The following is a 23,384-nucleotide window of genomic DNA, read 5'->3' on the forward strand; positions in this document are numbered from 1 at the left end:
TGGCACCAGCTCCACCTGCCCAGATGTTTCTTCCAGAGATAATTGAATAAAAACTGCAACAAGTTCGTGTGTTGTTCCTGATTGAAGTTTCATATCCTGTGTGTGTTCGGCAGGGCAGCTGGAGGTGACGTGGTGGGACGGCGGTACACTCTCCTGACGTGCCTGCTGCTCATGCGACGCCTGGGCTACGGCCTGTTGGGAATGTCCAACCAGCATCGCTCGGTTCGTCCCCTCGCACGGATCCCTGAGGGTGAGTCAAGCCACCTCCCAGAAAATATGGTCATGAAATTGAGTTTTTTTTTCCACTTATTCCCTTCCTGTTCTCCATCCAGGGCTTGTTCAAAAGCACTCCCTGTCCCATCTTGCAGAGCCCTGCTGTCGCGAACTGGTGGTCTGAGGTCGGAGCTCCCTCTGGTGATGGGACACTTCAATGCCAGCCTCCAGTGTCGGCTTCATCCTGGGCCCCGTGGTTGGTGGTTATCTCACAGAGCATGAAAGAGGCTTCTACACCTCCATCGCTTTACCTGTGCCGCCATCTTCCTTATTAATGCAGGTGGGTTTGATATGTAGTCCCCATGTTAAGGACCAATTAACGTCCAAATTGGCTAAGGGAGCTTTTAAAAAGTCCTTTTTATCCCGCCCACCTCAACTCAACTTAAATGACGTACTAACAGTGAACTGCCGCTCAACAGTGTGTTTTTTTATATAGAGATAAATAGACAGATAGATAGATAGATAAATAGATAGATAGATAAGATAGATAGATCGATATATAGATAAGATAGATAGATAGATTAGATAGATAGATAGATAGATAGATAGAAATTTACTGTATTGTAATGTGTCCTGTCTGCCAGGATCTAGATCTAAAGGTCCAGTGAGACTTTTTTTTAAAGTATATTTTTGGGGCTTTTTGCCTTTAATTGATAGTATAGTCAAGAGCTAGCCTCTGCATATGGGCGCCTGCCTCTACCCACTGAGCTAAGCGGCACCCAAGACTCTTTAAAGGCGTTTTGATGTTATTCTAGCAATTCATTTCCAAAATGATTTCAGATAAAACGAAATTAATATCCAGGTGAAGTAAAGTTTTTTTCCTCCAGTGACATGTTTTTACAGTCACTGACAGTTTGAAGAGGCATCGTGGTGAATGTTATCTAATATATATAGGAGTATAATTTGTTTTATTGAAATAGGTTTTAAATTGTATTTTTCTAATTTTAGATTGAAACTAACACAATTTGAGATATTACATTTTTTTTATTATAAGGTCTTATGATTGTCATCTGATCCAGGACTGGTGTGGATGTTTGCCAAAATATGTGGAGCGAGAAACACTAGTAGTTCCACCGTAACGACAGAAAACACAAACTCAAGCAACAACACCAGCAATCGCTGCCATGACAGACCTCTGCAGTAAGTCGGTGGCAGAACGGCTCTCACACAAGTAGAAACCACACAGTGTCGGCGGCGGCGGCTACAGACGGCGAGCCGGGCCCCGCCGGGAAGCATCCGGGTGGCGTCAGGTGGAGGAGGTGCCGGTGCTGCATCCTGGCCTGGGAGGCAGCTGTCCGTCGGACGGCTCCAAGATCCACATGGTGGCCTCCTCCGACATGTGGGACCAATCTTCCTGGTCCGTCAGTTGATGGGAATAGCGATCATGCTTTATTACTACTGCAACTTCTCTCTGGCAATGGTGGAGCGTTTCTCCCTGAAGCCGAAGGTGACGGGGTATCTGATCAGTCTAACAGCAGCATCCTTGGGGGCCCCCATGGCCGGGTTCCTGTGGTGTGCCGGTCACGCAGCTCTACAGTAACAACATGCCCTATCCTGCGGCTGCCACTCACACCGTGCTCACCTGCTCCATCATCCTCCCTCTACCGCCTCAGCTCCCCGCGTACGGCCTGAGCAGCACCCCGCACCCCCAACTACGCCATCTCCACCACCCTAGGACGGACGTGAATCCCGGCCCTAGCGCAGCCCGAGAGGCGTGGAGCCGTCCAGCTGTCCCTCATCTCGCGCCGGGCCGTCCGTCACCGCATTGGGTACGCGTCCTTGCTCCGCTGCACACTCCGTTCTGGCTCAGGAGTACAGACCCCTTCCGGGCGGTCTGCGGCCGGCCAGGCCCTGCGGCTGCGGCCGCCCCGGCCGGCCTCAACCGAGCCTCCCTTCGGCCCGCCGCACCGTGCCCCGCGGCCGCAGCCCCCACCGTAAAGCTGGGGGTGGGTCCTGGCTCTAGCAGCGGTGGGATTACTGCTCATCAGGATCCCCAATAGGGGACGGGAGAGGAAGGACAAAAACAGAGTAAAAAAAAACTCTGAAGCTCAGTGCAAACGCTTGACTTTAAAAAAAGAAAAACGACTTGACAAACCATGCACTAACACCCACCACTCCCAGAAGTGCGCTTATCTTGTAGGTGGCAGACATCGACAAGTGGAAGCAGTGATATAAACCACTCGAGCTTGTTTCCTTTACCGACAAATTTGTGAGATCAAGGTGGCTCGTCCCCACCGGCACTGTGGTCCTTCTCTGAGAGAAAGGACTTTCAAAAATTCAAGAGACAGCGCTGCGAGCGAGAGCGAAGTCCAGGGCTGAAGCGCGATCAGATAGAAACATGAGGGGCAGGAACTGGCACTAGGCAACATGTTTTGCTGGTGACAGCTTGATTGGAAACGATGTTAACTAAGCAATTTATACTAACCCTGTAACCAAACGTATGTCCCAATTCCCACAATAGCACGAACCGCCGGGAAAAAGGTAAACCTTTACACCATCGTCCCTTTAACTTTCCTGGCAGAATACACATAAAGATGTTCAGAGATGAGATGAAACAGTGGAGGCAATTAACTACCTGTCCTGAACACAACATTTTTTCCACTTTTAGGCGTAAACCAAGCTGGTTTTAACACATTTTTTACCCTCAATACCATATTGTTTTTTGGTTGTTTTTTATGTATTTCTACTACCACTGCGTCAGTAATGGTTTCCTAGGGTGGTATATGAGCATATAGTTGCTACTAAGTCTTTGACACTTGAATTTAACAGTTGTTTGTCAGATTTGAGATTTGTTAATTTATCGTAGTATGTGTTTTGAGTTGACAATTTAAGAAGTGATTTGTTGTTTTTGTTTTAAGTTGAGTTGCAAATGTACTATGGGCACAACTGTCTCAAAAAAAACCCCACCCCTCCAACTAGTCTAGAAGGAGTAGGGGTGTACAAATGTAATGATAATTAAAGATGTTACTGAGAAGAATTCGAATTACATGCCAAAAAGTCACAAGGAATAAACAAATGTTTCTCTATGTTGGAGTCTGATGAGTTTTCAATCGTATAAAATACCTTTAAGACAGTTCTGCAATGTGCGAAGTATAACATCCATCAATGTCAAACATAAAGTCAGTACAAGCCTTCCCAACTTTCTAGCTTTATCAAGTTATATTCAAAGTTTCATCGCATCAAAATCACTGAAAACTGTTTTTTTAATGTAAAATTTACGAAAATTTATATTACAGAAAAACGGTAACCTAAGCGGGCCCAGACTTGATGAGATCCAATGAGCGTTACCAGACAAAATCCAGTACTATTGTACAGAACAGCGATTTGTTGCCTCAAGTTCACAATCCTAAAATAAAAAGAACTATTTACAGAATCTTGCATCCTCATTCACACAGCTATGACACACATGAGGTGATAAAAATAGAAGAAAAACAAAAATAATCACAATAACATAAGCAGTTTAAACTTACATCAACTTTGAAACATTTTTACAAATCCTACGGGAATATTAAATTATTAAAAAATCACATTCACGGTGCCTTAGTCGACGAAGACCTGGACTCAACAGACCCTTCCTCCACTGTAGTGCACAGCGATGAGTCAGTGAGCACTTCCACTTTAGGCACATTTTGAAGGTGGGTCGGCTCCTCTGAGAAACGAAAGCGTCTCAGTAGCCGGGCCAATATACAGAACATGACAAGAAAACACAGTTACACGTCGAGGCCCCCTGGAGCTTTGCTGTGGAGCCCGAGACGCATCCTGTGGCAGGCCGGCTGCTGCTGCTGCTGCTCAAAGCCCACGATCTCCTCTTATATCTTCTTGGGGTTCCACTGCGGCCGCCTGAGCAGAGGGTTTCGTGTCGTGTTGTCCCGTGGCTCTGCAGCCCAGGCTGGAGGTGGAGACAAAGGCTGCTGCTGCTGCTGCTGCTGCTGCTGCTGCTGCTGCTGCTGCTGCTCACCGTCCTCTTCTGTTTCATGATGCACGTTTCTTAAGTTATCCGCTGAACAGGAGACGCAGTCATTGGAGCTGAAGTGGACGGCGAGCGGCAGGCACGCGGGGAATCAGCTGTATGAGGAGTTTAGTTCTGGACATTCGCCGCGGTCCCTCCCACCGCTCCCAGCCCGCAGCCTTCAATCCAGAGCGTCCACGATGGGGCTTCTTCTCTAGCGTGTCCAACCACCGTAGAGGCAACATGGCACTGGAGGAGGAGACGCGCTTGGATGGCCACAACCGAGAGCGATCTGGTGGGGTACGCCACCTCTGACATGGTTTCCTGACCATCTGGGAAAGAAAATCAAATACCACATTATATTTTACATAGGTGCTCACTGTGACAAGGCTGATGTTACGCCTCAAGGAAGTTTCGTTTCATTTCTTTTCATTTTTTTATTTGTTCCAGCCAATTCCAGGTAATTTCACGACTTTTTCCAATAAACATACCATAACACACTTTCTTATTCCCTATTAGAAAGGAGCAGGGAGAAGATACATCTAATATTGCCTGCCACTCACTCAATACATACCGTAATTATTCTGAAATAACCTGTCAGTCACTGAGTAACAGTCCTACAATAAAGTAAACAAAACAAACAAAAACATAACAACCAAAGTTTCAATCTGACATTTTTGCATTAATAAAAAGAGTTTGTGAGTCATTAATTAGGGTCCGGGCAGCTAAGCTGCCGGGACACTATTGTATTCCTAGGAATTCTTCTTCTTCTTCTTCTTCTTCTTCTTTAGGGTCCGGGCAGCTAAGCTGCCGGGACACTATTGTATTCCTAGGAATTCTTCTTCTTTCTTTCTTTCTTTCTTCTTCCAAGGAAGTCATACTTCCCATGGGCGAAAACTCACCAAACTTCACAGAAACCAAATCATACCGACCCCATGCCCGATTCACTCAACTCCAAGGACATGTGCCCCCCCCTCCTAGGGGGGGCACAATAAGCGTTTAAATTTAAAAACTTTAAAAATTCCTACCAAACCAACGGTAGATGCTACAGTGTTGAAACTTCAAAATCAGTATCATCTACAGTTCACAACAATTCACCACAGCTCGACAATGTCGCCTCAATACTGCTGAAACTTTTGTCCCACTTAAACTTTATTACAAATTATGAAGTCCATCACTCTGTTTTTTTCAATAACACTGTAAAACTTTTAAAATGTATCTCCTCCCACAATTTTTTTGCTCAATTGTCACGCAAACTTGCTACAAGAGCATCTCCAGACCGTCCTCCACAAAACTTGGTTTCTCGGATTTTTGATTATAAGCAAAAATTGAGCCAACAGTGCAAAGAATACGTTTGACTGTAAACACTACTGTATAACATATACCATCAAATTCTTGCTAAATACATTTTTCAAAACCTCCTGAAAAAAAATGAGAATATTCTGGAGTGCCATGGTTAATGAAAGAATGGCAAATATCAAAATTTTAATTCCAGAAACTGAATTTTTGAGAACATTTAGAATTCTGCTCTCATGGGAAATACTGCAATCAATGTGTGTGGAATTTTTAAACATCAGATTTTCTCATTATGAATCAAACCACTTATCATAAAAAACCAAATCACCAACATTTCCATGCAGTCCCAGATGCAATTTATGTATTATCAGATTTTTGTTTAGAGGACTGAATTTCTGAAATTTTTGACCATTTCATCACAACAGTCTGCCCGGGCACAGGCTCACCAGAGGTAGGATTAAATGAATCTACACAGCAGGTCTTCACTACCAGCCAATTAGCTCAGCGAGTTAGGAGCTTGATCTTCTTCGTGTCAGAAGGTTGTGGGTTCGAGACCCAGCAAGGGTGATGATGATATTGATGGATGGATGATGATGATGATGATGACAGATCAAAATGTCACATGTCCTCAAGCAGCTTTGCTGACAAACTGCAATATAATATAAACGAGATTTAAATAAACGAGAACACAATACATTCAGACAATCTGACCATTTTTGAAATCTGCCTTTACAACAGCTGCCGCGGGCACATGGCCCACCTGAATGGATAAATGAAGCTACACAGCAGGTCTCACTAACCAGCCAATTAGCTCAGTGAGTTAGGAGCTGGTTCTTGGTGTCCCATAGGCTGTGGGTTCGAGTCCCCAGCAAGGGTGATGATGAATGATGATGACAAGATCAAAATGTCAGTTGTCCTCAACATAGAAACACAAGACAATTGTCCTAATGGTTGGCATCACAGCAAGCTTCTAATTTTAAAAATCCAAATAGCTTGGACTGGACTAAGGTGCGAAGGCTCCTACCAACAAAGCGGACACAGAAGATGAATCACCCCAACAACACCTTTTTTTTACCTCAAAAACTGATTTTTCTTTTTTTTTTTTTTTTTAAACATATGTTTATTGACATTTTAATTTAGTATACAGAATATACAGTAACATATATCACAAACTTGAACAACCCCATCCATCTCTCATCCATCAAGGCCCATAGAAAAAAAGAAAAGACAGGAAAGTAAATGACAAATAGCATAACAATCAAAAGTGAATAAGAAGTAAGAATACATAGAGCCATACAATTACACACCTCAATGCCCGATCAAGTAAAATATAAAAATAAAAAAAAGAAGGAAACATAACAAAAAACAAAGCACAGGAAACAAGACGGCATAGCGACAGCACCTATAATTACAAAGAGATCAGTGTCAAGCAGAGAGATTCAAGGGTCTAGGAGTGGACTGTAGATCTGCGCTTTCACGGTAGTGCAAGAAGAGGCCACACATTTCATAGAATTCACCAAGTCCTAAATGTTTAATACTATAAGTTAGCTTCTCCAAAGCTAGGCATAATGATAATTTCTTTAAGCCAAAGACTAATAGGGGACCATGATGTATTCTTCCAGTACATGGCAATGATCCGATTTGAATGGTAAAGGCAAAGATTAATCAATTTAATTTCATGGATTTTTAAGGAAAAGATCTTTCGGATAGAGGCCTAAAATACAGAGTTTAGGGGAGACGGGGATAGGTCTGGAAATTATTTGGGGAAATTAACATGTAATACTTCCTACCAAAAATGTTTTGCATTATCTCACATTCCCAGATACAAGGGAAAAAAGTGCCTTTATGAGTATTAACATTTTTACACAAAGTGTCTGGAATATCTGGATAAATTTTATTTAGTGTTACTGGGGTAATGTAGGTCCTTCATACTCCATTTATATTGTATTAAGTTGAGTCTCGAGTTGATGAAGAGGTTCTGGGCCTTAGAGCATATTTGACTCCATTCCACTAACTTAGTACACATTCCTTTAAGTCCTCACACACAATCTCCCTTTTTGAATCTGAAGACTCTTTTAGAATAAACTAAGAATATATTGTAAAGTGTAGAGATCTGGCCTTTGCTATTAGCTGATGCTGGGTTACAAATCGTTCTAACCCACTGTTAGAGGGGGACAGTTAGATGAATGATTAAACTTAGAGAGAACAAAACTTCGTAGCATGTAGATATTTAAAAAAGTGTGATAGTGTAATGTTGAATCAAATCTTTGATTTCGTTAAAGGACATTAGTCGTATCACCATTAAAAAAGTCCATAATCCTTCTAATTCCTTTGTGTGACCATTGTTTGAATCCTAAGTCTTTCGCACCAGGTTTGAACTCAGAGGTTTTCCCCAAATAGGTGCAAGGCGAGATAAAGGTGGATTGTCACCTACAGCATTATGAGTTTCATGCCATATGATCAAGGTGTTTCTAAACAAATGGATTTAATGTATTTTTCTTCAAGTTCTTAAGATAGTCTGAATATAAATATGACTCCTAGTGAAAAGCCCCCTTAAAGTTGTTTGCTTTCCATTTTTTACCCAAGGCAAGTCTTGGATATCAGAACCACAAGCGGGCAGCTCTGAGCTGGGCTGCCCAGTAGTACCAAAATTAAATTTGGGACCTTTAGGCCTCCTCTGTCAAATGGGAGATAAAGTAATGTAAGTCGGAGTCTAGGGCGTCCTGTTTTTCCAAATAAACGTTGTAAGAGTCTTTTTCATATCTTTGAAGAATTTAGGAGGTAGGCGGCGGAGGAATTGACTGGAATAAATAGAGGAATTTGGGAAGGATATTCATCTTAAATGCACTTATAGCGTCCAATCATACAAAAGGGAAGTGGGAGGTCCATCTGTATTGGGAGTTCCTTGGCTTTTGAAATAACTGGTCCACTAATTAGCAGAGACTAATGAATTTTAGATTGGGAGTAATAAAAAAACCAAGATATTTAAATCCTTGAGGCGCGTTCCAAAATGGATGTTGAATCAGTGGAGTGGAGTCGTTCCTGCAGGTTTGAGGAAGAGGACAGAGGATTTAGTTTTTGTTAACTTTGTAATCCTGAGGACCTTCCCAAACCTTATTAATCATCCTCAGCAAGGGCTGAGAAAGATTGTTTCCAAGTTCGTCAGAAAAAGTAATGTATCAACTGCGAACAAGGCGATGCGAATGTTCTAACATCCGCTATTATGACTTCCTTTATAGCCTAATAGAGTGATATCTAATGATTATGGCAAAGGAAACAAGTCGCTAACATATAAAAGCAGGGGGACACTGGCCCAACCTGACGAGTCCCACGATGGAGGTTGAAAGGTTTAGAAATATAATTGTTGGTCATATTCTCTGCGCATGGTCCTGAGTATAAAAGTTTGATCCATTTGTCCTAAAGTGATCACCAAATGCCAAAGCGGGAGAGTACTTCAAATAGGTATGGGCCACTCAACTTCTGTCGAACTCTAACACAGGCGACCATATGGACAGAATGCAAAGAGTCTTGTGTGTTTTTTTTTTCATGTAATTATATTTAAGGGTCTTCTGAATATTATAGTACGCCTGGCGATCTTTTATGAATCCGTTTTGGTCAATATGTATTAGAGATGGGAGGCATTTCTCAAGCCTGAGTGCCAAAACTTTAGCAATTATCTTTGTATCCGAGTTCAATAAGGAAATAGGCCTGTAGGATTCACATTTAGAAGGAGGTTTGTCTGGTTTTAATAATCAAGGTAATAAGTGCATTTCGCAGAGAGTGGGGGGCAAGGTACCATTATGAAAAGATTCTACAATACATAATCTTCAATGGACTTATCAATTTAATTTTTCACAAATTTTTATAAATATCAATTGGGAGGCCCATCTGGGGCCTGCTGTTATATCCCTCCTTTCAATAGGTTATATAGCCTCTATAAAATCCTGACTTTTTCGAGTGGTGCGGTCCATCCAAGATTTGTCATTGGTCAGATTTGGTGGGGACCGGGAGTTAGTAAAAAGGAAGGGTGTTTGAGCTTCCTCTAATTTCTGATTGGTATTGGTACTTATAATATGTAGCAAAAGTATCATTTATCATAACAGGAACAACAATTATATCACCGTTTGGAGATTCACTTCTATTAAAAGTGCTCTTTCTGTATCCAGCTTTTTTAATTGCCAAGCTAATAGCCTTCCACTTTTCTCGGCCCCTGTTCGAAAAATGATTGTTTCAGGTCTGATTAAGGAATTTCCTGCTTTAGAAGCAGAAAAGTGCATTGTATCAGGCCCTAGAGGTTAGCCAATTTCCTGTGAAAAAGGTTTGACTTGTCTATCTCCCTCTCCAATTGTTTAATTGACTTCCCTAAAAGTATGCATTTCTAAATTTGTTTTATTGGTGATTGGAACGTGTGTAGCTAATTATATGACCACGGATATAAGCCTAAATATGCCTCCCATCTCAACCGCCCGCAGGAGTCTCGTCCTTATCGATGTCAAAAAATTAGACTATTTGTGTTCCTACAAATATTCAAAAAGGCTGGGATCATTTAGCCATTTAGGATGGAGTCCCCATCGTCGAGGACCATGCACCAAGTTTTTTGGTCATTATAAATAAGAGATGCTGGGCCATGGTCCCCTGAGATTACTATGGAGTCATAAACACCGGTCCTATTATTTTTTGGAAAAAGATTGTTGGATACCAAGAAGTAGTCAATTCCGGGAATGGCCTTTGGATACATTTGCGCAACACGAGTATTCTCTTTTATTAGGAAACAGTCTCCTCCAGGGATCCCATAGATTTAACTCTTTTCATAAAATACAGAGCAGCGATTTCCTGGTCTGAGTATGGGCTGAGTCAGTGCCAATAGAAGCGGTCCAAGGTGGGGCGAGATTGTGCAAATTAAAATCACCACCATCGTCAAGTAATTCCCCGGGAATGGAGGCTAATAATAAGAAAAAGATTTTCAAAAAATTTAGAGGCAGTCATCATTGGGTCCGTATAAAAGTTCACCAGTGTTTATGTTTTCATTGAAGAGTGAGCCCTGCACGATCAAATATCTTCCAGTGGTGTCAGGTAATGTGTTTATAACTTGAAAAGGGAGAGACGTGTGAATTAATGTAATAACTCCCCTTGCATTACTAGAATATGAAGCAGATAAGTACCTTGACCCGGCCCACGCCTCTTTACTTATAACAAGTCACTATGGCATTAAGTGAAGATTCTTGTAAAAATATAATTGTTGATTTAAGATGTTTAAGTCTAGTCACAACCTTGCCTTTAATTTAGATAGTTTTCCCCTAAAGCCTCTTATGTTCCAAGTAGATTTTATTTTTATACTTGAGTCACTATCCCATCAATTATCATCTGAGTACTGCGCTGATAATCGCCTATAACACAGAAAGTTAGAAAGCATCATGGCATCAAATTTGAATTCCACTGATTAGATAGAGAATAACCCACACCTGCTGTCTTCCAGAACTTGACAGCATTTCCCAATACCCCAACAATATGAAAACACAACATAAGGCTGGTCGTCTCCTACTAAGAGGAGTCAGGAGTAACGATTACTCAAAAACACATTAATCAAACATTTGGCTGCTCAGCCATCGGCAAAAAGAAAAAAGAGAGCAGGGAAGTCTCAAAAAATTAATAAAAATATAAAAAATAAAAACCATCCAAAAAAATATATATTCTTCCTCTAGTTGTCATGTTGTTTCCACAGGGCGTAAAGAGAGGAGGTAAGAGTAAATAAAGTATTTTCACGTCATCTCAGTCATTATGTCCGTCATGGGTGTAATAAGAATAAGAGGGGAAAAAAAAAAAAAAAAAGAGGAAAGAAAAAGGAGAAACGCATTCTCCGGTCATAGTTCTCACCTTCACCTTCACTCGGGGGACTATCAGTGAAAGTTACGCACCATGTCATTCATTGGAGAGGCTTCCGACGAACCGCCGCAGCATCCTCGGACGGTTGTCAAAGATCTGGACCCCATGCCCCAGGCCTGCGTGTGTCACCCGGATCGGGTCTGGGTGTATGGATTCCGTATTGGATGTTCCGGCTTTTAAGTTTCGTGCATCACATCCTCAAAGCGCTTCCTCTATGATGTGTGTCTCCCTGGCAACTTCTTGGAAGAATTTTCACACCTCATGGTCCTTGTACAATCACTTTCCATATTGCCCTAGCTGCGGCGGATCACTCTCATCTTTATCTTTAAAGTTTGAGGAAGCGCATTATTAGCGCTCTATAGGGATGTTGCGATCTTGGCGACCCTGCATACGATGAGCCTCGCTCGATGAAGAGCGGGTAAGGGAAGGAGCCAGACCCAAGTGTCTCAGGAAGCCATGTCTGCCAAGAAGGGAACAGTCGTCTCGTTCCCCTCCGCTCCCCTCCGGCGAGTTGATGAGGCGCAGGTTGTTCCCGCCGGCTGCGGTTCTCCTTGGTCTTTACCGTCTTGTCCAGGTGATGGATAATACCTGCTGTCTGAGCAGCAACGGCAACTTTTTTTTGCAAAGTAGAAACGTCGTCTTCAGTGTCGCAATACGCTTTTCAGCCTCGTTCAAGTCTGGTGGAATGAAGTCTTTGAAGTTGCTTTTGTGGTCTTTTACAGCTGTTAAGGAGTACCTGTAAAGTGTTGCCGTAAACTCATGCGTCTCATGTTGGTTACAAGCTTTCATGATCACGTGTTCTCCGTCAAAATTTCCATGTTAGCTGCGCTGGTTGTTAGCATAACTGGAGGAGGCAGAGGAACGACTTGGATCCGCTTCGGTGGGAATAAACAAGATGGCTTTGACTCCTTTTTTGTTTTCCTCGGTTTCAGTACAGGCACGGAAGTTGTAGCGAATCTTTTGGGATGTTTTGGGGGGTTTTAATGAGCTTCTAGGGTAGAGACTGTAGGATTAGCCGTTAGCTTTGGGGGAGCAACCGTCGACGCGTGTGTTCAGCTCGCCGCCATGTTGAATTTTTTTTTTGATTTTTCTTTTTACTGTGGTTTCAAATCTGCCTACACGACAGTGAATGGCTTACTCAATTTGTGAAGCCACTATTGCACTCCCACTTGTCAATTAGCTCAGTGCGATAGGCAACGGTCTTTGGTTCCCGAGGTTGTGGGTTCAACCCTCAACTGGTCCAAATTGGACATTATAAGGACAACTGTCTTGTCTTCCTATTCTCCTGTTTGTTGCTCAGAATTGCCAAAATTTGCCCAAAAGTAGCCCGGACCCGACCCATCGCTGCGCAGCAGCTATAATTAGTTCTGATTGTTATTTCCTTTTAGCATTTTCAACCAGTGACATGCGTTGCTGTAGCAGCGTTACCAGGAGGCCAATCCTTCTACTGAAATTCACTCATGTCTTTTTAGCAAAATTGCATGAAAAGTAGAGTAGTTTTGGAGGAAGTTTACGTGATCAATTTACTATGATGATAGTATGATTTAACTATCATGATGATCATATGTTTGAAGTCAGTGCATGGTGGTTTGACACTGCATGGCCTAAGTGGGACGTCGGTGCTCTGTGAATACACTCTGTTTCATCATAGTTTATGCAAATGTGTTGCTAAAATATTGCTAATCAGCACCAATTCAAAAAAGTACAAGCTGAGAACCTTGGGAATAATGAGAAGCTCTTGGCAGATAATTTTGCTCTAACCCAAAGATTTTTTTTTTGTTGACCTGATGGCGATGGGTGAATAAATACCTGAGCAAGTTTTTCTCACTGAAAAAGGTTGTGGGGTTAAAGCTGTAGACAAGCTAACAAGTGAACCTTGACTTTACTTCCCTGTCGTACAATGTGGAACAAGGTCGTTCCAACCTTGGATTTACTTAAAGACAAATCACCATGGACACTGCAACTGAGGGAAGCTTACCTTCATAGCGTCAGCCTCTTTGGGGGAAAGAAGTTGGAGTCCAGAACTCCTTCCCAGCCGGAAGAGAGGAGTACTTATGAGATTTGGGCATTTCCTGAAAATAACAAGAAAGTGGAGAGGAAAAATGGTGAGAAAGGAAAAATGAGTAGAACGGGGTGTAGTCAAGAGCTGGTAACCTGCTTTACCTCATATCCTCTTAGATGATAGACCGTCATGTAGCAAGACCCTTAGGTCAATATCAGCTACATTTAGCCGACTTAGCCGATGTCCCGAAAGCTTCCAGGTCGGAGGCTTTGCGGCCGGATGCGGGGTGGCGCCTGAGCAGTATCTCTTCTGGCGTGGCTGTCGTTTGGGCATGGCTTGCTTCCCTTTGAATGCCACAGGTCTAAATACAGAAAATACAAAGGCAGAAGAAAGGACATTACATACACACAGCATAGTGAACAGATTGCACAAAAAAAGAGTCATGATTTCAGTTTGAAAACGGGACTTGTGATTATATTATATATTTTTATTTTTTTTTTATTTTTTTTAGTTACTAATTGGTCTTCTGCCACCACTGTTTGGATTTGAATTACATCTTATTACTTAACTACATGTTTGGCTATATTTGTTGAAAACCTCGCCTGATGTTCACTAAATCAGTATCAGTGTAGTTTTATTACTGTTTCTACATTAAAATAAAAACCCAATATCCTTTCACACAATCAGCTCCATTTTGTCTGAGAAGCTGTAGATAACATCCAGGAGCCGAAGCCATTAGGGGATTCTCTGCCTGAGTTTATATGGACATTCTAAATGCCAATTGTTTTTTTTGGCGTGCATTTTTGTCTTTACCTGCAGCTGTTCATGGAAGGGAGAAACCAACACATAATTGTTTCTTTTAGTCTTGAAACCTATTTTGTATGGATTCCTTGACCCCAAAAATGTACACTTTGACACTAAATTAGTTATTGTAGCTACAACAGAAGCAAAGATATGGCCCTCTTCAAAGTATGGTCGTAGCGGCTAATTTTTGAAAAACAATGAAATGTTTATTTCGGATACAAAGTGTGATCTCACTTGTGTCTTAGGATAGATTTATTTGTATGGCCCTAAGGTAACTTCCATGCCAAAAGGGGACATTTGCATCATGACTTGAAGTCAAATGCCTATTTTTTTGGCTTAACCTCCCAACTATTATGTTTTATGTTGGAAATGAAGCAAGTTTCTTTATGCCTATAAAAAATATGTCCCAGCTTGAACTATGTCTTTATCTCTCCACAATGCTTCATTTTACAGCCTGTTGTGTCATGTTTTACCTTTATTGAAAAAAAGGAAGCTCTTGCTATTTGAATATTGCCATGTAGATTATAGTTAATTTAATTGTTCAGAGAGCCCTAAACACAAAGATTGTAGCATTTTTCATCTCAACAAATTTAACTGTTAATTCAATAACATCCACACACACACACTCACCGTCGAGATGCCTTTCTTTTACCTGAACTCAGATTAATCAACCAATACTGACCACGACCCGAGTAAATGTCCTCTGTTTTCCTTTATGAGCTGCGACTACTAACCTTTTTTCAGTTCAGCGCGTTGCACCCATCGCTGTCAACATAGCCTCTTTCTGTCCTGCAGGTTTGTTAAGACCCAAAGCAAATAAAGCTGCCTTTCAAACACTCTTAGGTGGTCCATTGTTCTTTAGAGGGAGGTCTCATCATGCCAACAAAACACTCCCGTCTACCTCAGAGGGGGTTTCAAAGTGGGTCTTAATGAAACAAAGTGATATTCCAGTTGGTTACCATCACAGTTTACTGCATGTTCATCAGCATTGTCCAGAACCAAGACAACATCACAGACAGGAGTGACGTGAGTTTCTGGGAGAGACAAGGCTGTGAATAAGTGAAAGAGCGGTGGGGCGACCAGACTTGAAAAGAGGGGCTAATACCCTTATCAGGACAGTTCGGACAAACCCTACCCAAGAACAGAAGCACACATGGCTGTCTATTTGCCTGAACATCAAAGAGCCTTTCTGAGGGGTGAATGTCATGTCACTAATGGAAAAGTACATGCCGCCTGCAGAGAGCGGGATTGGCAAAACAGCACCAAGTTTCAGTGGTTGTGGGAATCACACTGGAGTGATGACATAGTCGCCAACCATATGTTTGTTTTTTCTGTAGACCAAGCTTGAAAACAACACGTGTGCTTGTATTGACAAACAGGATCACCGCATGGTTTCTGTTCAAATAAACACAAAGAGTAAGCTGAGTTGGACAAATATCTGCCATAGCTTCAGGTGGCTTGTTTGTTCATCCAGGAAGAATCCAACAAGCAGGAGTTCACATTACACTTTGCTGTATGTACTGTCAGCAGCTGAGAGTTACAGATCACATGAGAGCAAACAGGCTGTAGGTTTTGTGTAGTGTTGTTTACGGTGCAGTGATCAGTGGTGGAAGGAGTCTTCAGAATAAGAGTGGATGGCACCAACAACGTTTACCTTTTAAACCAGACTAGGTCATGGTTTTAGTTTAAGTTCTGTTTTAGCAAACTGGTAAAAAAAAATAAAAAAAACCCTCTCTAAATAAAATTTAAATCTGTTGCACCAAACTTTACAGTCAAATCTAAACTGTGATCTTGGGTCAACTTTAAATACACCAGTTGAGGAGCTTTAACATTTACGGCTTTGACATGGATTGATCCTAAAAGAATCAGAGTTAACCCACTTGATTTTATGATAAAGAAGAATTTGAATGAAACTGTTTGAATGAAACCGAGTCTAATTTGAAGTAGTTCAACAGAACTTAGTTTCATTTAATTTTAAACCTGGTTTACCTTATTTTAAACCTAGTTTTACTAAACTATGAAAAGAGCTAATTAAATTAAATTGATGACCCACAACTAATATATAGCTATACATAATATTATACTATTAATGCTGATGCAGCAAAGTGTATGTTTAATTTTCATAATTTATATAGAACCTAATTGAATGTACTTCCACCACTATGCTGTATGAGAATGAATCAAAAGGGAGTAAAAGGCAGAATGGTTTCTCACCCGCTGCCTGATCTTGTACATGTTCTTGGACAGGATGTCGTGCATGTTCCTCAGGTCGGCAGCCAGGAACTTCCTCTTAGTGTTTGTGCGCGGCATCTTCTTTTCTTCACTGAAAATCATATAGAAACAGATTTGATGATGAAAATGTCTGTTCCTGACAGCAACAGAGCAGCACAGAGACCGTGTGTAGGTTTTCGTACTAGACGAAGGAGACGATGGACGGCGCAGACACTGATGTCTCCTGACACCGAACCTGGTCCAGGATCTCCATGGCGTTTCTGTAATTCCAGCTTTCTTGTACAACGCCACGATACAGGACTCGGCCACTGCTGTCCTCGTATCAGGATCCAGGCGCAGCGATTCGAATTGTTGAATTACATAAACCTGAAATTGAAATAACCAAAAGAGTGGATTAGGTTTGTGCGGAACAGAGTTTGGTGTGATGACCCGGTGGAGAAGACTTGCTTTTAGTCTACATGTAGGGCAATTACTTGGTTGCAAAGTTGCAATTTTCCATATTTTATTTAATTTTATCTCAACTTCCACAAGACTACTTAATTTTGAGGCATAATATATATAGTGTATACTTGTTACGTATGTATGACAACTAATTCTTATTCTGGGATCATGTTATTTTGCAGTTGATGAATGGCTGAAATCTCTGACCCACATATAACATACCTGTTAACTGCTGCAGACTTGACTGCTCTAAGTAAAGCAGAATATTCCTATGTTGATTTGTTTTCACACTATATAATTTATATACATCCTAATACTGTGTGTGTTACAGTCAATGTTTACAGCACGTTTTGACTTCACTCAAACTGAAAACCTGAGGCCTGAGGAACCAGTCTCACCTGATTCAGAGAGTGTCAACAAAACCAAGAGGAGTAGAAGGAAAAGAAAGAAAGCAGTGAAAGCAGTGAAATAATGACAGGAAACTGTCCCATAAAAAACCCCAATATGTTCTAAAATATACAATTTATAAGGTGTGTAATAATGTTTTCAGTTTTCAGGAATATTTAGTAGATGGACATATTGTGCATCTAAAAGACAAATAAAGGTGTAATATTGTGTTATTTAAGAGGTTTACATTAGTGTGAAGGTACAATACTACAATCTATTACTGCTTCTAATGTAGCTCCATCCATACTGTACATCTGTTGTCGTCTTTATAACATCCACAGAAACAAGATTCACAACAACTAAGTTAATTAAAAATCGATACCATGTAGTTAACTGCATAATGTTACCTTAAAACTGGACATGTAAAAGAGTCAGAGGAGGAAATGAGGCCGTTTTTTTTTAGAAAGAAAAATGACACCAACGTGTGATTAGCCGTCGACATTCCCACCCAGTCCCTTCCTAACGCACTCGTGAACAATAGCGCTGCTAAACAAAAACCACAAAAGGGGGAAACTAAAGGCAGGTAAACTAAAACTAAAACTGTCATCTCGCCTCTCGAGCTTCACTGCAGATTCTTTCTCTTGAGTTTTATTAGCGTGAAGCGACTGGTTTAAGATGAGGAGAGTAATGTGTACACTTTTTTTTTTTTTTTTTTTTTTTTTTAAGTATATTTTTTGGCTTTTCATGCCTTTTATTCGATAGGACAGTTGAGAGTGTGACAGGAAATGGGAGGCAGAGATGGGGGGAATGACATGCAGGATAGGGCCGTCCGACGCGGGACTCGAACCGGGGCCGCCTGCAGCGAGGACTATAGCCTCAACACATGGGGCGGGTGCTCTACCAACTGAGCTAAACTCCGCCCCAATGTGTACACTTTTTGTTGAGCAGTATGAGCAAACAGAGAAGACAAAGTTCTTACTTGTCCTTCCAGTAGAAGTGGCTCCACTGTCCGCAGAGGTCCTCTATACCTGCTATAGTGTGCTCCATGAGCTGAGAGAAAAAAGAAACAGTTGTTATAATGATGTTTTACTTACAGATTTAAGTTCAGCTTTCAATATAATTCAACTACATCTGCTTTGTACAGGAAGCTAAATGAATAAACATTTCAAGACAGGTAAAAGTTAAGGCCTCTCCACTCCATTTTATTCTATATTGTATTTCTAATATATCTCATTTGTTTTAAACTCTGTTTCTGTTCTTATTTGCATTTTTTTTATTACATGCACAATCACCACAAGCTGCGTCGTACCCTGCAGTGGACCTCTACATTGATGGTGTCAAGATTGCGGTTGGTTCTGCTACATTGATGAACTCAATCAGAGGCCCGGATACTGATGCCCTGTGGAGAGGAAGAAACACAGCAACACAACCCAGAAAAATATTAGTGTTACATGAATATTAGACACTTTTAAAATCCCAACTGACCTGACTTTGTTTTTACTGTTTTAACATTGTTATTGTTTTATTGTTTTTCATTGTTTGATGTCTCATGTCCTATTTTTATTTATGTACAAGACTTTGTTTCATCTGTGGCTTTTTTTAAAAGTGCTCTATAAATAAAGGTTGAGTTGACCTGAAAATTATTGTGACCAGAGTCTTTTGTGGTACTGTTCCCACATTAAAGCATTGGGGAAACATATTACATAATCAATAACCAATCACATAACCGTAATAAATACCAGTCCACAGTAAAGTAAGAGGACAGTTATAAATTATAAGAGTCAGAAAGTTCTGCTCTCTAACTATATTTTCTTTGTCATTGTTCTGCTTTTGTCACCTATTTTTTTGCTGTTAGTTGCTTCAGGTTCCCTACTGTAACTCCTACTGCTATTAGATTTACTTGTCTTTTTCTTTTGTTTAGCTCATGTGTTGTTGTCTGCTTGTCTTTTGTTTTTGTAATCATAGACGGGGGATGGAACTATGTACAAGTTCGACAACATCTTGATCCCTCCTTGCGCAGCGTTTTACACATTTTCATGTGCTAAAACAAATATAACTAAACTTAACTAAACAGAAGTCTAGAGTTTAATATTCTGCAGCAAAAGGTTGTCCTGCTGTAAACTTGACTGGTTTTGCGGCCAAAGATCTGACGCAGACTCGGGAATAGCAAGACCCCATTAAATCTAAAACCCTCACATTGAACTAGATAATTGAAATTCAGGTCGGATCTGGACTTTAAACCATGTGATGTTGTTCAAAGCTTAAAAGAAGATCATGGACTGAGGCCACGCGTCTGTTTCACTGAGACTCAGAAAATGGCCTCTTATATCGACGTCACACTAAAGGTGTAAAAACCCGTATTCCCAGTGCGAAGATGTTCTGGGTGCAAACACTCAGAGATGCTCTCTTATCTTCTCTTACCAGAAGAAACACGGTGAAGAGGATAATGGCGATGGTGGCTGGAATGAAGAGCTGCCTGCGGGCAATGGTGACAGGCAGAGTGAAAGGCCAAGGGCAATGAGAATAAGGAGGCGCCTCGCAATGCCACCGTAAAGCCAGAACCGAAACTGATCTTCTTTCAGGGATAAAAGTGATGGTAACGGAAGAGGGTTTAATGATTCTTAGTCAGCACCAGATTGCCTGAGAGGAAGGAACAGAAAAGAAACGTCAAGATGCTTTTGTTCAAATTATAATGTTAGAATAAGGCTTCACATTTAGAGGACTGATTCGGTTTTTGACTGTTTTTGAATACTTTTGGATTATAATCTTTTATAAAGCCACATAGAAAAATATATTCACCATAGCCATGTATTGGTATCTTTTCTTTTTCAGCACAACTTCACCTATATGATATGACAATTATTTTTCCCTATTACAAAAACCAACTTACTTATCATATTGGGCCCAAAAAAACACAAGAGTCACATAGAGTAGTATCAGCTCATTCAACCACTTGTTTCTGATTTGGTGAAATTACAAAAAAATGACGAATATATAGAGAAAAATTATCCGACTCCTGCCCATCACATCCCACTTTTATGTTTTAAGCTGTAAGTCTGTATTTGGAATATGGCAATTAACACTAATCACTGGTTTTACTTGGGTCCAGAATCAATGTCAAACAAAAAACCTAGGGAGAGTTTCAAATCAGCCCTTTCCAGTGAAGTAGACAGCACGGCTCCAGGTGAAACCTTGAGGTCTGATCCGTCAGGTGATCAAAGGGACCCTGGAGGGTTAAAGCTTGCAGGCAGTTTAATATTTTATATTGAGAGAATTGGATAAAAGTCATTGTGTTGTTAATTGTGACAAACAAAGAAATAAATGAAACGAATCTTCGAGAGCACGTCTGTGATCTGCAAGATGAGACACTGGACAAACAACGTTCGTTTGCAAGGCTTCTACCTTTTTGCATTTTTCTAAATTTCACAAACCAAAAAATCATCACTACGTTTAAAAAAATGTACAGCCTGAAATAAGATATTCCCACCCCCCTAAAACTAATCCACCACTTTTTACTGATCGAGTTTTCGAAACTTGTCAGGAAATTATTTTCTGTCACAATTAAAAACAAAAAAAAGGGAATGAAGAATCCGAAATCTCAACTTAACAGATGCGTTTTCCCCCCCCCACCAACCCATAATATTTTTCGAAAACAACAAAAAACGGAAAAAAACCGAGATACTCGTAATCGCAGCCCATTGATGGCAAGAATGAAGAGAAAACAACACTGAAAATAAGTGGAATAAACAGGAAACAGGGGAACTAACAAAACAAGTCTTAGAAGTAGAGTGACCGTACCGAATGCACAGGTGACAGGCGCAGAGTATCCCACCTCTCAGGCTCCCATGGGGTGACATGTGTTGTTAGAGAACCGCTCCCAACCAAAACTCCAGACAAACATAATACCTACGAAAACTAAAAAAACCCACCTGCTAGATAGGCACAAAACAACGCCCAAATCAAAAAAACAGACAACAAACACCAAAAAAAAAAAAAGAAAACAAACATAAACTCTCCAGAAACCCCCCCCGTCATCCTGCTCCATTCGCTCCATTCCCCCTTCCCACCAACCGCCCCGCGCAACACACACCTTGACGATAACCCCCTCATATATCTTCTGCCGACTCAGAACAACCCCCCCACAACAAACCAAACACCTCATCATGGAGCTCTATAGAGTAACAACCAAAGCCCCGTTCTTCACACGTTAAATATCAAAGTTTTCTTCCGCTGAGCTGACCATCACCCACCAACAGGTGAGTGCGTTATTAGTCCCAACCCTCCAGTGCAAGTCTGCAAGGCTGCGCTAAAAAAAAAAAAAGGTTAAAACTAAACACTGGGAGGTGAACAAAAGAAACATGCTTTGCAAGTTACACCACTCATGTGTGTGTGTGTGTGTGTGTGTGTGTCTACAAAAAAAGTTGAAACAAAAAAAAAAAAAAAAAAAACAAACAAATGAAGCCAGAGGACCCCACTCCCTAAGACGAATTGTTTCATTGCCCCCCCCCCCCCCACAACTTTTTCTCTGATGTCGCTCTGTTTCCAGTGCTACACAGTCGACAGATGCAGTCAAACACGCCCCGACCTCCACCAAGACCCGGACGCTTACCCATACCGCTCCACAAGAAGGCAAACAGCAGCGTGAACAAGATGTAGCCCCAGTTCCACTCGGTGCTCCAGTCGTTATCGTGACGGACCCCGAGGAAGAAGAAGATGCGCGTCTCAGAGATGGAGCCGAGCATCTTGATCACGTGGCTGATGTATGTGCAGGAACGCTGGGAGACGTTTTCCTCTCGACGTGAGTATTTCATGGTGACGGAGCAGGGGGGGAGGGGGGTGAGGGGCGGGGGGGGGGGGGGGGGGTGGGGGGTGGGGGGAGTGCTCGCAGCGAAACACAAACAAACACAAAACACTATACTTTCTATATTTTTGCAGCTGTGAGAGAATAATTTGACACTGTTAACATTTATTGAAATGCACTCACGCCATGATGGATGAGATGCCGAAGAGCTCGGCCACCAGATATGCCAGGTAGCTGTACTTGAAGATGAAAGAGCGGCTCGATCTCAATCAGGATGGGGAACCTTGGAGGTGAATCTGGTGGTGAACGCGGCCACGAAGCCGAACTGAACGCCGAATCCCATTCCCTCCGAGCCCGACCACGAAGAACCGCGCCATCCCGAGGAAAACATCCACCGGCTCCACCTCCGGCATGGACGGCCACAAAGCTGAACATGCTGAATCAACACCTGGAAACACACACACATACACACAAATAGTTTCACACACACACATACAGAGACACTTGTGCAAACACATATATGTGAAGCTTTGGGCCGCCCAAACATCCCAGTCAGAGGTCACAGGGCGGTGTCCAGGGCTGTGGCCTCTAACGACACACGTTTCAGACTAAGAGTGATTTATTGAAATATTAACTCAGCACTGTTTGCAATTTGATAATACCATTTCACCAAGCACGGTTAATGACTCATGGAAAAGGACCATTGGTCTACTGTTGTTCATTTACAAAGAGATATGTCCCTTTAGTCTAAATTAGCTGCATTAGTGGTGTTTCATTAGATTATAGAGTGTAGAAAAAAAGAGAGAAAATACTAAGGCACTCATCTTACATAAAAAATATTAAAATGCATTTATTGCATAGAGGGCCAAAACAGGACCTTCGATCGCTTCGGCTGAGATCCTTACGACAGTAAATGTAGTCTGACACCAAGACAGGCATATTAGAGTGTATTCAAACTAATCTAGAGTTACTGGAAATGATATGAAAAGGCTAAAACATAAGAAGAACACAATACATAATGTTACTTTTAAAACAAGTCCTGGTGGATATCATCTATAGTAAGTGTCACTGAGCTCCATTGTTGTGACCTGTACCTTCAATAACATGTCAGTTTGTCCCTGTGTCACTTCCATGTGCGATCAACTGGCTGCTGTTAATAACTCACTATAGCACCAAATCTTCAGTTTTATATACAGCAAATCCATTGTTTACTCCTGTTTGAGTTATGTGTGGCTAAAAAAAAGAGTGTTTTACCTCGTTTTAAAAGTATGAAAACACAAATATTTATACGTTGTTCTTTAAGATTCACATGTAAA

At 41.4% G+C, this 23,384-nt stretch overlaps 2 pseudogenes; one reads left to right on the plus strand and one right to left on the minus strand.

Annotated features, from left to right (window-relative positions):
• Positions 1-113: 113 nt before the first annotated feature.
• On the plus strand, positions 114-2,305 carry LOC146960002 (solute carrier family 67 member A2-like; annotated as a pseudogene).
• A 1,755-nt stretch (positions 2,306-4,060) lies between these two features.
• Positions 4,061-22,504, minus strand: LOC146960003 (sodium/hydrogen exchanger 2-like; annotated as a pseudogene).
• Between the last annotated feature and the right edge of the window lie 880 nt (positions 22,505-23,384).

The sequence above is a fragment of the Trachurus japonicus genome, unplaced genomic scaffold (genome assembly GCF_045865225.1).
Source record: "Trachurus japonicus isolate A0001 unplaced genomic scaffold, Traja_1.0 AP030794.1".
Lineage (NCBI taxonomy): Eukaryota > Metazoa > Chordata > Actinopteri > Carangiformes > Carangidae > Trachurus > Trachurus japonicus.